General features: G+C 41.1%; 1 pseudogene across 1 annotated transcript; it reads left to right on the top strand.

Annotated features, from left to right (window-relative positions):
- Positions 1-12,855: 12,855 nt before the first annotated feature.
- Positions 12,856-13,573, top strand: LOC309803556 (large ribosomal subunit protein uL11-like; annotated as a pseudogene). The gene has a single exon. The product of its transcript is annotated as a large ribosomal subunit protein uL11-like (transcript).
- The last annotated feature ends 1,596 nt before the right edge of the window (positions 13,574-15,169 follow it).

The raw sequence follows: 15,169 nt of genomic DNA, 5'->3' as shown, positions 1-15,169 counted from the left end.
TCTTTTCTGAGTGTTTTCTAGTTGTGGAGGTTGGTGTAGCGTTGGCGGGCGGTAGGTTGGGAGGAAGGTAAATAAAGGACAAGGAGTGTCAGGGTTTTCTGCTGCTTCGGTCCCCTCCCCAGGCTCCTACCTTCAAACCGATCTTCCTCTGAGATTCCCGCTTCCAGATCAGCTTTTCTCTGTTCTCTGAGGATGCTGCGTCCCCTGGAGCTCCCTCACATGGGTTAGTATTCTCGCTTCCCAGGTTCCAAAAGTGGGGCAAGGTGCCATATACTGTCACCTCTTGTAAAAACCCTTGCTTCTCTGACGCTTACTTGTAAGACTTTGCCGCCCATTTAACCGCCTCTGTAGAGATGATCTGCTAATATGTGCATCCAGGTCCTTGTCTTACTTTCTCTTCTCTAACCATCTTCCATCTTGATAAATTCAGAGTCACTGTGGACAACTCATTTAACATGCAGGCCTCATCCCTTGCATCAACCTCCCAATCCCAGTCAAAAACCTGGACCTTGTCACTAGAAACCCTATCTTGTTATGAATCAGTAGTTCGAACATCCCTCTGTCCAACCACAGCCTGATAACCTTTAGCTTGACTGCTTAAGAACTTCACCATAACTGTCTTTTTTACTTTATCAGAACCTCCAATCTGTTGAAAGCTTCTACTTAATTCTCATTCTTCAGTTCCCTCCTTATCCATCTTAGATTCAATGGTACATCATTACAATCCCCCTCTTACTTACTCTTAAGCCTGCCCCAACACTCCTCTTTTCCCCAACTAAGTCCTCCACCCCGGGTGGACTAACATGCTTCTCAATGCCTGTACCTTGTCATAGTAAATTGTACTGCTGAACAGATTGGCATCACTAAATATAATAATGTCAGCCTTAAATGGGCTTTGAACAGTGTCTGGAAATTTCATTATATTTTTCTAGTTAACCTGCTCTCCACTCTTGGCAAGTCTCTAATCCTCTATGCTTCCCGTACCCCTTCCCCTGATTATCTTACTGTATAAGTAATAGGAAATGTAGAATGCCCTAAAATCTAGAAATCTACATGTGTTCCCATCTGTCCTTCCCTCCTATAAGTTACTCAATCAAAACTATTCATTGAGGGACTTCGCTGGCAGTCCAGTGGTTAAGAATCCATGCTTCCACTGCAGAGGACACGAGTTCCATCCCTGGTCGGGGAACTAAGATCCTTCATGCTGTGCGGTGCGGCCAAAAAAAAAAAAAAATTAATTGAAGTCCCACTGTATGCCAGATGAGGCACTCATGTACTCATCTAGGTGCTTGTTGAGCAATGAACAAAAAAATTCCTTGTGTTCAAGGATCTTCCTAATGTGGGGAGACAGAAAAACAATACATATATATTTGTTTTTATACATATGTATATATATATGTATTCTAAGAAGAACAAAGCAGGATAAGGGTTAGACATTGGTCTCAGGTGGCTGCTATTGTAGACATTAGTCAGAGAAAGACTCATTGATAAGGGACACTTAAGCAGAAACTGGAATTGACTTGATGGGGGTAAGCCATGTGGATAACTAGGGAAAGCATGTTCCAGACAGAGGAGACAGCAAATTCAAATGCTCTGAGGTAGGAGTGTGCTTGACATGCTATAGAATTAGCAAGGAGACCACTATAGCTGATACAGAGTGAGTGGGGGGAGAGTGGTAGGAGATGACATCAGAGAGGTAGCCAGGGGCCCAGTCATGTGGGACTTTGTAGGCCATGGTAACAACTTCGGATTGTTACCACTTAAACCACTGAAGAGTTTTGAGCACAAGAGTAACTTGATCAGATTTAAGTCTCTAAAGGTTTCATTTGAGGGAATTCCCTGGCAGTCCAGTGGTTAGGGCTCTGAGCTTCCACTGCAGGGGCCATGGGTTTGATCCCCAGTTGGGGAACTAAGATCCCACATGCCACATGGCCAAAAATAAATAAATGAAAAAATAAAAGTTTCATTCTAGCTGTCGTATGGAGAATAGACAATGAGGGTAGTGAAGTAAGAGTGGAAGCACTAGTCCTGACAGAAGATGATGGTGGCCTGAAGTAGATGACAGCATTGGAGGTGGTAAGAACTGGTCAGATTTCAGGTGTATTTTGAAAGTAAAGCCACAGGATTTACTAATGGATTATGTATAGGTTAGAGAGGAGAGTCAAGGGTGATCAAGGTTTTTGCCCCAAGTAACTGGTAGAATAGTGATATCACTACTACCTGGGGAATTCTATCAGAAGCTGACCCCAATGGAATACTACTTAGCAATAAAAAGGGAAGAAGTATTGATACACCCAACAACTTGGCATTATAACAACATAACAATAAAGGCATTATGCTGAATGAAGGAAGCTAGTCTCAAAATGAAAATCTTGAAAATATTAAAACTATAGTGATGGAGAATAAGTCAGTGGTTGCCAGGAATTAGGGGTGGAGGAGTGACTATAAAGGGATAGCAAAAAGAAGGGTTTTGGGGTGATGGAACTCTTCTGTATTCTGACTGTGGTGGTAGTTACATGAGTCTATACATGTGTTAAAATCCATAGAACTGTATTAGAAAAATACAATCAATTTTATTGTATGATAATTTTTTTAAACCAAACTTTCCATGCATGCTTAAGTTTCCTTTCCCAATTCTCAGGGTTCTCCCTTTAACCTCTTGCAATATTGGATCCTTCCATCGGTTTCAACCATCTTTTGCTTTGAAAAAACAAAAACAAAAAAACCCCGTTCCTTTGACCCCATATTCTGTGACTAAAGCCTTATCTCAAGAGTCCCCTTCCTGGCAAAGCTTCTAGAATTACTGCCCTCATTGCAGCCCAAGTGATCTTATCTCTCTCCTTAAAATGCTCTATGGCTTCCCATTACTCTTGGGATCAAGACCCAAATTCCTTCATGTGGCCTGCAGAGCCCTAACCTCTGCCTACCTCTTTGGTTTTATTTCCTTGCCTCACATGTAGTAGAGGACCCAAGAGGGCAGCCTTACTAGATAACCTCAGTAGTTGAAACAGAAACACCCCCCTCCCCTTTCATAGTAATGTGTTTAAATCCTGAGATATTCACCCATTCTGGTTACAAGGAATATCATTTAATCTCGCTACTTTGGCTTCCAAGGTGTGGTACATTGAACAGAATAGCCATAGTATTTTCAGCTTCTCCCATCGAGAGGTGGAGTCTGTTTCTCCATTTTATGAATCTAGGCTTGGCTATGTGACTTGCTTTGTTCTATGGGATATTAGCAGTCTTCTGATACTAGAGGTCTTAAAAAGTGCTTATAATTATGGCTTGCTCTCTCTTGCTGCTGAGAACTCTTCCACCACCTTGTGAAAAACTCCTGGCTAACCTGATGAATGATGAAAGACTTGTGGTCATCACCCCAACCGACATCTAAGCAACTGCCAGACATATGAGTGTGGCTCCTTAGACCAACTAGCCTGCCAACCATCAGACATGTGAGCCAGGCCATTGTAGACCATCTAGGCCCAGCTTTGTTGGCCCAGACCAGAAGAAGCCCATAGACAAACCCACAGACCAGTGAAAAATTAGGTTTATTGTTTTAAAGTTAAACCAATAAGTTTTGAGGTGGTTTGTTTTGCAATAAAAGATAACTGATACCCAAGGCATTTCTTTGCATCTATCAGGTTGGATTTACTTGGTGTAATTCTTAGAGCTGAAGAAGAGAGTCACCGTGTATCATCTTCACATAGCTGGCCCATGTTACCTTAGGTCCTCCCATCACATTTCTTAGTGTTTTGCTTAAATATAGCAGGGATAATCTTACATCATGTCTCTTTTATTTCAACTGTTCAATAAAGGTGATATCATTTGCTTCATTTTCATTGATTGTATTTCTCTTGTTAAAAATAAAAGTTGAATTGTATAAATATTGGGTATCATTGGTATGTATGTTTTGTTATAAATTTAGTCTTAAATAGTACAGGGCATAAAAGCTAAGAAACAACAGGTAAATGGCCATATTATAGAATAATAGTGTAATTAGTAATAATTAATGAAGAGAAAATTGCCTTTATGTGTTTACGATAAGCAATGTTAATTATTGATGTAATTGTGTCCATCTTAAAGAGATCTGGTGTTTTCACATGAAGGGATGTCAGTTTGGGGACTTGAAACGTATAAAATGTTTTCCCATTGAGATTAACAGTGATTACGTTTTCGACTTGCATTGGCCTTACAAGAGGTTTTTCAGGTAAGGCAGAAGGGCAGTGAGGCAGTTACTATACATTTTACTGTAATAGGAAATTAAAATGTAACAGATGATTAAGATTCTTCTTGTTTTGAGATCAAGGTATAGCCTCCGGAACCTCAATTAGCACGTGTAAAGCCTCTGATGAGTAAATGGTATTAACTGTGTGTAAGGAAAGAAGGTGACAGTCCAAGGCCAGGGGGCTGAAGGCAGGTATATCCAGTCCACACACTCCTTAGGGGACCTTGCTGTTGTGGTGGTGGATGTACCAGTAACGTTACCTGCAGCCTGATTGGGCTTCCAGTGTGTTTTCCTACAGAGGGGCATATGCCCATCAGGCCGACTCCTGGGTCCTTTATTTCACAGAACTGTTTGTATTTTTGTTGTTGTTGTTGTTCATCTTTTAAATCAGATAATTGGTATTTGGTGTCTGATGTCTCGAGCTGTGATGTGTCAGCCTCCACAAGCCAGTCAACTCTGAGGAACTGCCAGCCTTCCCCTTCAGGAAGCAGCTCTCTTGCCACATTCCCTTTCAGCCTGCTCTCACCACGAAGGTCCTTTCCAACCCTGTGATTCTGGGATTTGCCAACATTTTGGTGAACTGGACTATGTTGTTCTTTCCTTCACCTGGGAATAGAAGAGATCAGACCTCTAAGGCAATTGGTTCATCTTTGAAAACATTGGATCATTTCACTCTTCTTGACACTGAATTGAAAGCTGTCTTTGCAAAGCTCCACCCAGATTTCTGTGGTGGCCCTGGCACTCAGCAGTCCTGTAGACTTCCAGAGCAAAAGGGAACAGGAGGCTGTTCAAGTCATCTGTCCTAGAACGAGACATCTGGTCTCAGATCTGTGCCTCTCGTCACGGCTCTTTGGGAGCCATGTGGCCCCCATCCGACAGAGCTGTTATAAACCAGACACCATCAAGTGCTGGTGAGACTAAGAGGAGAGGGTGCCCAAGCTGAAGTTGGCCTGCCAGTGAGGCTGGTTGGCTGGGAGAATTGTGGGTCCAGCTGGTTCCTGTAAATGTGTCCACAGACACCTACACATGCCCAGGGGCTTGAATCCATCAAAAATCTTTACTCCCAAGCACCAGAACTGAAGGTTGAGTTCTCAAGAATAGTAACATACATTTTTCTATCATCAAGGTTGGCCAGGACTCTTGTCCTTTCTGTGTTAAAAGAAAAAAAATCAAAGACGAGTGTAGAGATGTTGTGGAGGAGACCAGGCAAGGATCTTGGAAACATGAGCTCAGAAGATGCAAGGTATACTGAAGAAACTTCAGTGGAAAAGAAATTTCCCAAATATAGGGAGGGGAGCACTTGCTTTTGTTATGTTTGGGCACCGGGTTCATCATGTCTTTATTGCTCCCACACAGCACGTGCACCACAGCTGTGTTTCTGTTGCAAGCTTAATGCTAGTTAATCCTGAATCTGAGCTAAAGGAAACCAAGTATAGTTTAGTGGGAGTTCCTGACATTTTATTAAGGTGAAATATATTCAGTGCCAGAGAAGTTGAAAAGGTTGTCTGTTCTCCATGCCTTCATTTGCTACTTTGTGGCAAGAGCACATGTTGAAGGCTTTGATGGATTCAAACCAATCTTAACACAGGTTCTTAACTCTGCTGTAATTTCAGGGAATAGGAGATAACCCCATTTGGGAATCTTTTTCATAAACTTCGTCTTAAAGAACTGAGCTCGGTTTTCAGTCTCTCCACTTAAAGTGAAAGTTTGATTTTATAATGCTTATGACTGCACTGAGATTAGGTTGGAAGAGAATAGAGTGGTTATAAAACTGTTAGTTTTACTAAAACTGATTAACTAATAATGTCCTCCTGACCAATTCCCTTTCATGCCTCCTCCTACCCTCCCAATAAATAGGGCAAAATACTTAGCTTAACACTGTGGTCATCAAGCAACCAGTCATTTCCTAATATGGACAGTTGAACCCTCCAGTTTCACTTCTGGAATTCAAGTGCTAGGAGAATGGCATTTACGTTTGTGTATGTTTTCTGTAGCTACTTCCCTCTCACTCCCCAACTCGATGAAGCCTCTGTGTTGTTTGCTTTAACATTAATTATGGCATCTGCAATGACTGAATTTCCTGAACCTGCAATATAGAATCAGCCTGGACCCAATACAATCTAACCCTGACAGTTTGATACAAAATTCAAATGAACAGTCACAAGATTTGAGGGCTCTCTCCTCAATAAAAATGAATCATCCCCCACCCCCCAAATTACAGTCTTTAAAAAGAATGAAGTCAGTACATTGCTACTGACATAGGAAGTTGTCAGTTGTAGAATTTAAAAAGAAACTAGCAAGTTACAGAAAAGTATGTAAAATAAAATCATTTTGAAAAAGAAAAAATGATTTAATCTTTTAAAAAACAATTCCCCATCTTAACAATAAAGATAGTTATGATACATGTCCTAACCTTAGACTCAGGTTTAATTTTTGCTTTCTTTGGTAATTAGAAAAAAATTGTATATTAAGGAAAATTCTACAGTGCTTATTAACTGATGGTTATCATGCGTTAAGCACTTCACTTACATTATCATTTAATCCTCAAAATAACCCCCATTTTACTGGTGAGAAAACTAATGCTTATAGTAGTTAAGCAGCTTGCCCAAGGTTAAGTTACATGTTACACGTAGCAGAGCTGGGATTTGAACCCAGGGCTGTCTGACTGTAATTTGTGCTGCTAACCACCATGCTATATTCCTCCCATCAATGTAAGTATTTGAATTTGTAACCATTTGAATTTTACAATAGTAGGCCACAGAGAATCAATATGGTCAAATATTAGCTTTGTAATTTGTCTAAAAGAAACTAAGTAAAGTCCTAATTCAGAGAGTAAAGCCAGACACTGCTGGATCTGAAGCTGAACTGTGCCTTGCATTTGCGGAGTACCAGCTGAAAGAACTGCAACATAGAACACTAGCTATAGATTAGAAAAAGCCTAGATGTCCATCAGTAGGGAACTGGTTAGGTAACATTGTACTTAAGCTGTCAAAAAGCAAAAAGGAAAGAATATAAAAATGAAGTTTTTAATGTACTAATATGGAACACTTTCCAAGACGTTAAATGAAAAAAGCAAGGCTCGTTACAGGATGTTTAGTATGATACCAGTAATAATTATGTTTAAAGAGGATGTATATATATAATCATTATGTTGAACAAGCATGACTCATGGGGTGTATATCAGTTAATGCAGGCTAAACTACTGCAACAAATAGATCCAAAACACGACTCAGCAAAATAATTTATTTCTTGCTCACCTAACAGTCCTGGACAGATATTCAGGTCAGGGAGGAATCTCTCCTACATTGCCGTCATTCAGAGTCCTTGGATCTGTTCATCTTGTGGTCTACCATCCCCAGAAAGTGGTAGATACTGCTTCCACTCACATTACATTGAGAAAATTTGGTCATATGGCTACACCCAAATTGAATGGGAATATGGGAAACTAGTAGTCCCAGAGACTAATAGCTTTCGGTAGACAGACAAGGTCTCTGTTACAGTCAGCCTCTCTGGTCACCAAATATATTCACCCTTCCCCCAAGGGAGAAGACAAAAGTCCCATTCAATTATTGAATTTCATTTCAATATCTGGATCACAGTCTTTTCTAATTAGCCTGGATGAAACACATGAAAAGATGCTCAATCATTAGGGAAATGAAAATCAAAACAACAATGAGTTTAACAGTTAAAAAAAAACCACACTGGGGATTTCCCTGGTGGTGTAGTGGTTGGGACTCCAAGCTCCCAATGCCTAGGGCCCGGGTTCGATCCCTGTTCAGGGAACTAGATCCCACATGCCGCAACAAAGAGTTCACATGCCGCAACTAAGGAACCCACCTGCTGCAACTAAGACCCGGCACAACCAAATAAATAAATATTTTAAAAAAAAAAAAAAAAAAAAAAAACCACACTGAGGTATCACCTCATACCTGTCAGAATAGCTATTATCAAAAGACAAGTAACACAACATTGTAAATCAACCATATCTGTCCAGGACTATTAGGTGAACGAGAAATAAACTATTTTGCTGAGTCGTGTTTTGGATCTATTTGTGTATATATATATATATATATATATATATATATATATATATATATATATCTCCTCCCACATACACAATGTAATGTTAGCCTAAAAAATAATGAAATCTTGCCATTTGTAACAGCATGAATGGACTTAGAGGGTATAGTGCTAAGTGAAATAAGTCAGAGAAAGACAAATACTGTGTGATCTCACTTATATATGGAATCTAAAAAAAACACAACAAATGAACAAACAACAAAATGGAAACAGACTCATAGATACTGAGAGCAAACAGGTGGTTGCCGGGGGGTGGGGAGGGGAATAAATGAAATGGGTGGTGAGATTAAGAGGTACAATCTTTCAGTTACAAAATAAATGAGTCACAGATATAAAATGAACAACATGGGGAGTATAGTCAATAATTATGTAATATCTTTGCATGGTGACAGATAGTAACTAAACCTATTGTGGTGATCATCTCGTAATGTACAGAAATATCAAATCACCATGTTGTGCACCTGGAACTAACACAGTGTTGTAGGTCAATTATACTTCAATTAAAATAAAAAGTCAAATGGGGGCGGGTAAAAAAAGACATCCTTTCTGGGCAGTGAAGTAAGTTCTCAGATTAGACCCTATATTGTTCTCGAAGAATAATTCTCTTGTCTTTGTTCTCCTTCTACCCTGGTTCTGCCCTCTAGCAAGTCCTCCCTCAGCCATTTTTCTCCCTGGCTGTACGTGAAGTGGGAGCATGCCTTCCTTGGGGACTATACAGCTTTGACAGCCTGCTTCCTGATGGTGCAGGGTTGGAGACCCAAGTGTTGTTTTATGGCTTTACTTATTTATTCAGGCCAAGCTTGTGGGGTTTTTTGGCAATACAGTTCCCTCAGAAACTTCAGATCTATTTGCTTTGAAGCAGCTTATATTCCCAAAGATCTCTCAGACAGGTTTTCAACATTATCAAAAAAGTGAGAGAAACTTCAAAAAATTTCAGAAGGTAACAACCTGGTCTATACTCCTTGTCTTATTACTGTAACTTAGGTCAAGAAGAGGATCTTGGGACTTCTCTGGTGGTCCAGTGAGTAAGACTCTGCGCTCCCAATGCAGGGGACCTGGGTTCTATCCTGGTCGGGGAACTAGATCCCGCATGCATGCTGCAACTAAGAAGCCTGCATGCCGCAACTTAAAAAAAAAAAAAAGAGCAAGATCCCGCATGCTAAAACTAAAGATCCCACATGCCTCAACAAAGATCCCGAGTGCCACAACTAAGACCCGGCGCAACCAAAATAAATAAAAATAAATAAGTAAATATTAAAAAAAAGAAGAAGAAGAAGATCTTATCTGGCGGTTTAATCTGTGAAAATGTGAATTATGACTTTGGTGAACTTTCCAGTCCCTCCTTATTCTACTAGTTGTATATCTGTTTATGTTGCAGTCATATTCTATGTAGTTGGTGTCGGAATTAAACTCAACTATGTGGTGGCTGCCTCATCAGATGGTGCAACAGATGATCCTGAATCAAAAACAAAATGAAATCATGATGACCACTACAACCATCATTTCACCCAGCAGGGAAAACCATAACCATATCTAACCTAGATAGATTAGATCTAGAATTCTAGACTAGAGGTCAGCAAACTATGGCCTGTGGATCAAATCTGGCCAACAAGCTGTTTTTGTAAATAAAGTTTTATTTGAACATGACCACACTTATTTGTTTACATATTGTCCATGATGCTTCTGTACTACAACAGCAGAGCTGAGTACCTGCAACAGAGACCAGATGGCTTGCAAAGCCTAAAATATTTACCTTCTGGTCCTTTGCAGGAAAAAAAATTGCCCATTCTTTTTTTCTGATTTTTAATAAAATGTGTCCTATCATATCTGTGCACACATTTTTTTTTTTTTTTTTTTTTGCGGTACGCGGGCTTCTCACTGCTGTGGCCTCTCCCGTTGCGGAGCACAGGCTCCGGATGCGCAGGCTCAGCGGCCATGGCTCACGGGCCCAGCCGCTCCGCGGCATGTGGGATCTTCCCAGACCGGGGCACGAACCCGCGTCCCCTGCATCGGCAGGCGGACTCGCAACCACTGCGCCACCAGGGAAGCCCTGTGCACACATTTTTTAGCATTCTTTTTTTAATATCTTTTTTTAAATTGAAGTATAGTTGATTTACAATGTGTTAGTTTCAGGTGTACAGCACAGTGATTCAGTTATACATATATATATGTATATTCTTTTCCAGATTCTTTTCTCTTATTGGTTTTACAAAATATTGAGTATAGTTCCCTGTGCTATACAGTAAGTCATTGTTGGTTATCTATTTTATATATAGTAGTGTGTGTATGTTAATCCCAACCTCTTAATATATCACTCCCCACCCCTCTTTCCCTTGGGTAACCATACTTTTGTTATCTATATCTGTGAGTCTCTTTCTGTTTTATAAATAAGTTCATTTGTACCTTTTTAAAAATTTGCCCATTCTTGTTCTAGACAATATTTAATAGCCACTTCCATGATCTGTCAATGAGGACCAAAAGGGAGATGAGACTGGAAAATTCCACTCTTTATACTACAAAGCTACAGTAAACAAAACAGTATGGGGCTTCCCTGGTGGCTCAGTGGTTAAGAATACGCCTGCCAATACAGGGGACATGGGTTTGAGCCCTGGTGCGGGAAGATCCCACATGCTGAGGAGCAACTAAGCCCATGCGCCACAACTACTGAGCCTGTGCTCTAGAGCCCATGAGCCACAACTACTGAGTTCATGTGCCACAACTACTGAAGCCCGCATGCTTAGTGCCTGTGCTCCGCAACAAAAGCCACCTCAATGAGAAGCCTGCACACCACAATGAAGAGTAGCCCCTGCTCGCCACAACTAGAGAAAGCCCGCGCAGCAATGAAGACCCAACGCAGCCAAAAATAAATAAATTTTTTTAAAAAGCAGTATGGTACTGGCACAAAAGCAGAAATATAGATCAATGGAACAGGATAGAAAGTCCAGAGATAAACCCACGAGCCTATGGTTACCTAATCTATGACAAAGAAGGCAAGAATATACAATGGAGAAAAGACCGTCTCTTAAGTGGTGCTGGGAAAACTGGACAGCTACATGTAAATGAAAGAAATTAGAACACTCCCTAACACCATACATAAAAATAAACTCAAAATGGATTAAAGGCCTAAATGTAAGGCCGGATGCTATTAAAGTCTTAGAGGAAAACACAGGCAGAACACTCTTTGACATAAATCACAGCAAGATCTTTTTCAATCCACCTCCTAGAGTAATGAAAATAAAACCAAAACTAAACAAGTGGGAACTAATTAAACTTAAAAGCTTTTGCACAACAAATGAAACCATAAGCAAAACGAAAAGACAACCCTCAGAATGGGAGAAAATATTTGCAAACGAAGCAACCAACAAGGGATTAATCTCCAAAATATATGAAGAGCTCATGCAGCTCAATATCAAAGAAAAGAAAAGAAAAGAAACCCAATCAAAAAATGGGCAGAAGATCTAAATAGACGTTTCTCCAAAGAAGACATACAGATGGCTAAAAAGCACAAGAAAAGATGCTCAACATCACTACTAGAGAAATGCAAATCAAAACTGCAATGAGGGGCTTCCCTAGTGGCACAGTGGTTAAGAATCCACCTGCCAATGCAGGGGACATGGGTTCGAGCCCTGGTGCGGGAAGATCCCACAAGCTGCGGAGCAAATAAGCCCGCAAGCCACGACTACTGAAGCCCGTGCACCTAGAGCCTGTGCTCCGCAGCTAGAGAAGCCACCGCAATGAGAAGCCCGCGCATCACAACAAAGAGCAGTCCCCGAGAACCGCAACTAGAGAAAAGCCCGTGCACAGCAACAAAGACCCAATGCAGCCAAAAATAAAATAAATAAATTTATTTTAAAAAACAACTGCAATGAGGTATCACCTCACACTGGTCAGAATGGCCATCATCAGTCTACAAACAATAAATGCTGGAGTGGGTGTGGAGAATAGGGAACCTTCCTACACTTGATGGGAATGTAAATTGGTACAGCACTGTGGAGAACAGTATGGAGGTTCCTTAAAAAGCTAAAAATAGAGCTACCATATGATCCAGCAATCCCACTTCTGAGCATATAACTGGAGAAAACCATAATTTGAAGAGATATGTACACTCCAATGTTCATTGCAGCACTATTTACAATAGCCAGGACATGGAAGCAACCTAAATGTCCATCAACAGAGGAATGGATAAAGAAGATGTGGTACATATATACAAGGGAATATTACTCAACCATAAAAAAAGAACGAAATAATGCCATTTGCAGCAACATGGTTGGACCTAGAGATTGTCACACGGAGTGAAGTAAGTCAGACAGAGAAAGACAGATATCATATGATATCACTTATATGTAGAATCTAAAAAAAGGGTACAAATGAACTTACCTACAAAACAGAAATAGAGTTACATATGTAGAAAACAAACATGGTTACCCAGGGTAAGGGTTAGGGGAGAGATAAATTGGGAGATTGGGATTGACATATGCACACTGCTATATATAAAATAGATAACTAACAAGGACCTACGAAATAGCACAAGGGAACCCTACTCAATACTCTGTAACGGCCTATATGGGAAAAGAATCTAAAAAAGAGTGGATACATGTATATGTATAACTGAATCACTTTGCTGTACACCTGAAACTAACACAACATTGTAAATCAACTATACTTCAAGAAAAATTAAAAAAAAAAAAAAAGACTTCCAGCTTTTGGCTCAGAGGAGGCCAAGGTGCAACTTTCTTCAGTCATCCCAAATCCGGGTTCATCGGACACCAGCTGCCTCCACCATGTTGCCTAAGTTCGACCCCAACAAGATCAAAGTCGTGTACCTGAGGTGCACCAGTGGGGAAGTCAGTGCCACATCTGCCCTGACCCCCAAGATTGGCCCACTGGGTCTGTCTCCAAAAAAGTTTGGTGATGACATCGCCAAGGCAACTGGTGATTGGAAGAGTCTGAGGATTACTGTGAAACTGACCATCCAGAACAGACAAGCCCAGGTTGAGGATTGATCATCAAGGCCCCAAGGAACCGCCAAGAGACAGAAGGAAGCAGAAAAACATTAAGCACAGTGGAAACATCACTTTTGATGAGATTGTCAACATTGCCTGACAGATGCGGTATCGATCTTTAGCTAGAGAACTCTCTGGAACCATTAAAGAGATCCTGGGGGCCACCCAGTCTGTGGGCTGCAATGTTGATGGCCGCCACCCTCACGACATCATAGATGACATCAACAGTGGTGCAGTGGAATGCCCAACTAGTTAAAAACTGCAAAGAAAAATAAAGGGTTATTTGACAACCAAAAAAAAGAAAATTCTACTCTTTTTTTTTTTTTTTTTGGTACATGGGCCTCTCACTGTTGTGGCCTCTCCCCTTGCGGAGCACAGGCTGCGGACGCACAGGCTCAGCGGCCATGGCTCATGGGCCCAGCCGCTCCGTGGCATATGGGATCTTCCCGGACTGGGGCATGAACCCGTGTCCCCTGCATCGGCAGGTGGACTCTCAACCACTGCGCCACCAGGGAAGCCCCGAAAATTCTACTCTTGCCTGAAGAATGTTACTCATGTCCTCAGGTATTTAAACGGGAAGAGGAAAGACCATTCAATATCAGTCTTGGGCTGAATCACCCACAGACAACCAAACCCTGCTACAATAGGTCTGCTCTTGAAATCCACCTAATCAATGACTAACCCCACTTCATTTTGAGCCAGTCATAGCCAATCACTCATATTTAACCTAAACCCCACATTTCCCCCAAGCCCTATATAAACCCTATCTTTTACTTTGTTCACAGAGATTATCTGTCTCCTTACATTCTCCCTTGCCTGGAAATAAATAATTTCTTAAATAAATAATTTTGTGTGTTCGTTTTTCTTTCTGGATTTGAAAGAACTGTGATTCCTTTAATACAAGCAAACCTAAAATGCAATGAATTAACAAAACAGAAGTTTAGATTCTCCTCACCTAGCAGTCTTGAACAGGTGTTCAGCTTGGTGGGGCAGCTCTCATCCTCCCTGTCATTCATGGACCAAGATTCCTTCTATCTGTCATCTTTCATGGCTCTGTCACCACTTGCATCCAGCTAGGAGGAGAGGAAAGAAAGAGTTTCATTGTGTGTGGGTATGGGGGGAGGTGTTTACTAGGCCAGTCCTGGAAGTGGCACCCATCGATTACCCCTTAATCCATCTTACATCCCATTAGAGAGAATTTAGTCTAGAGGTTATATCAAATTGTAAAGGACAGAATGTATATAAGTAGGGAGCTAGAGGTCTCCATTACAGGGTGTAAATCAGAAAGCATCTTAATTTTTGTCTTCCACTGGCCCTTTAGTTCATTCTCTATGGCTGGTTTTCCCTTGCCCCTTTCACCTTGGTCAAATCCATCAACTTTGCTAATTACTCTTATGTATTAAAATTCCTCCTGAAATGCTAGTCTCCCAAACAACATCAGTTAAGTAACAGAAATGCCCAGCCCCCTCTAATAGTCATTACTCTAAAACTGATTTAAGACTGAGGCTTCTTCCTCTCTCCCAGCGTGGGCCTCTAGGATGTGAGTCACCGCCTATGGAAAAGGGGTGTGTGATCAGTTTCATTCTTTCTTCATTCAGTGCTTCCACTTTCCTCATCTTGTTGCTACTGTCTCTAATCCTTCCAAGCTGGGTGGCTGCTAGTTCGTCTGGTGTCTTTGGATAGATTAGAAAAAGGTTCCCCCTTCTGGGTGAATGCAACCCCATGGTGAGAGAACTGCACCTCTGTGTGAAGTAGAAAAAGGCAACTCTTCCTCCAAGTAGACACAACCCTGTGCCAGGGCCTATGGTTTGGAGAGTGGAAAGCAGGCTGGATTTCAGCCCCCATTAGCACCTGCAGTCAG

This window comes from Mesoplodon mirus (assembly GCF_964341445.2).
Source record: "Mesoplodon mirus genome assembly, chromosome: 4".
In the NCBI taxonomy this organism is placed as follows: Eukaryota; Metazoa; Chordata; class Mammalia; order Artiodactyla; family Ziphiidae; genus Mesoplodon; species Mesoplodon mirus.
This window is presented reverse-complemented; position numbering and strand designations above follow the sequence as displayed.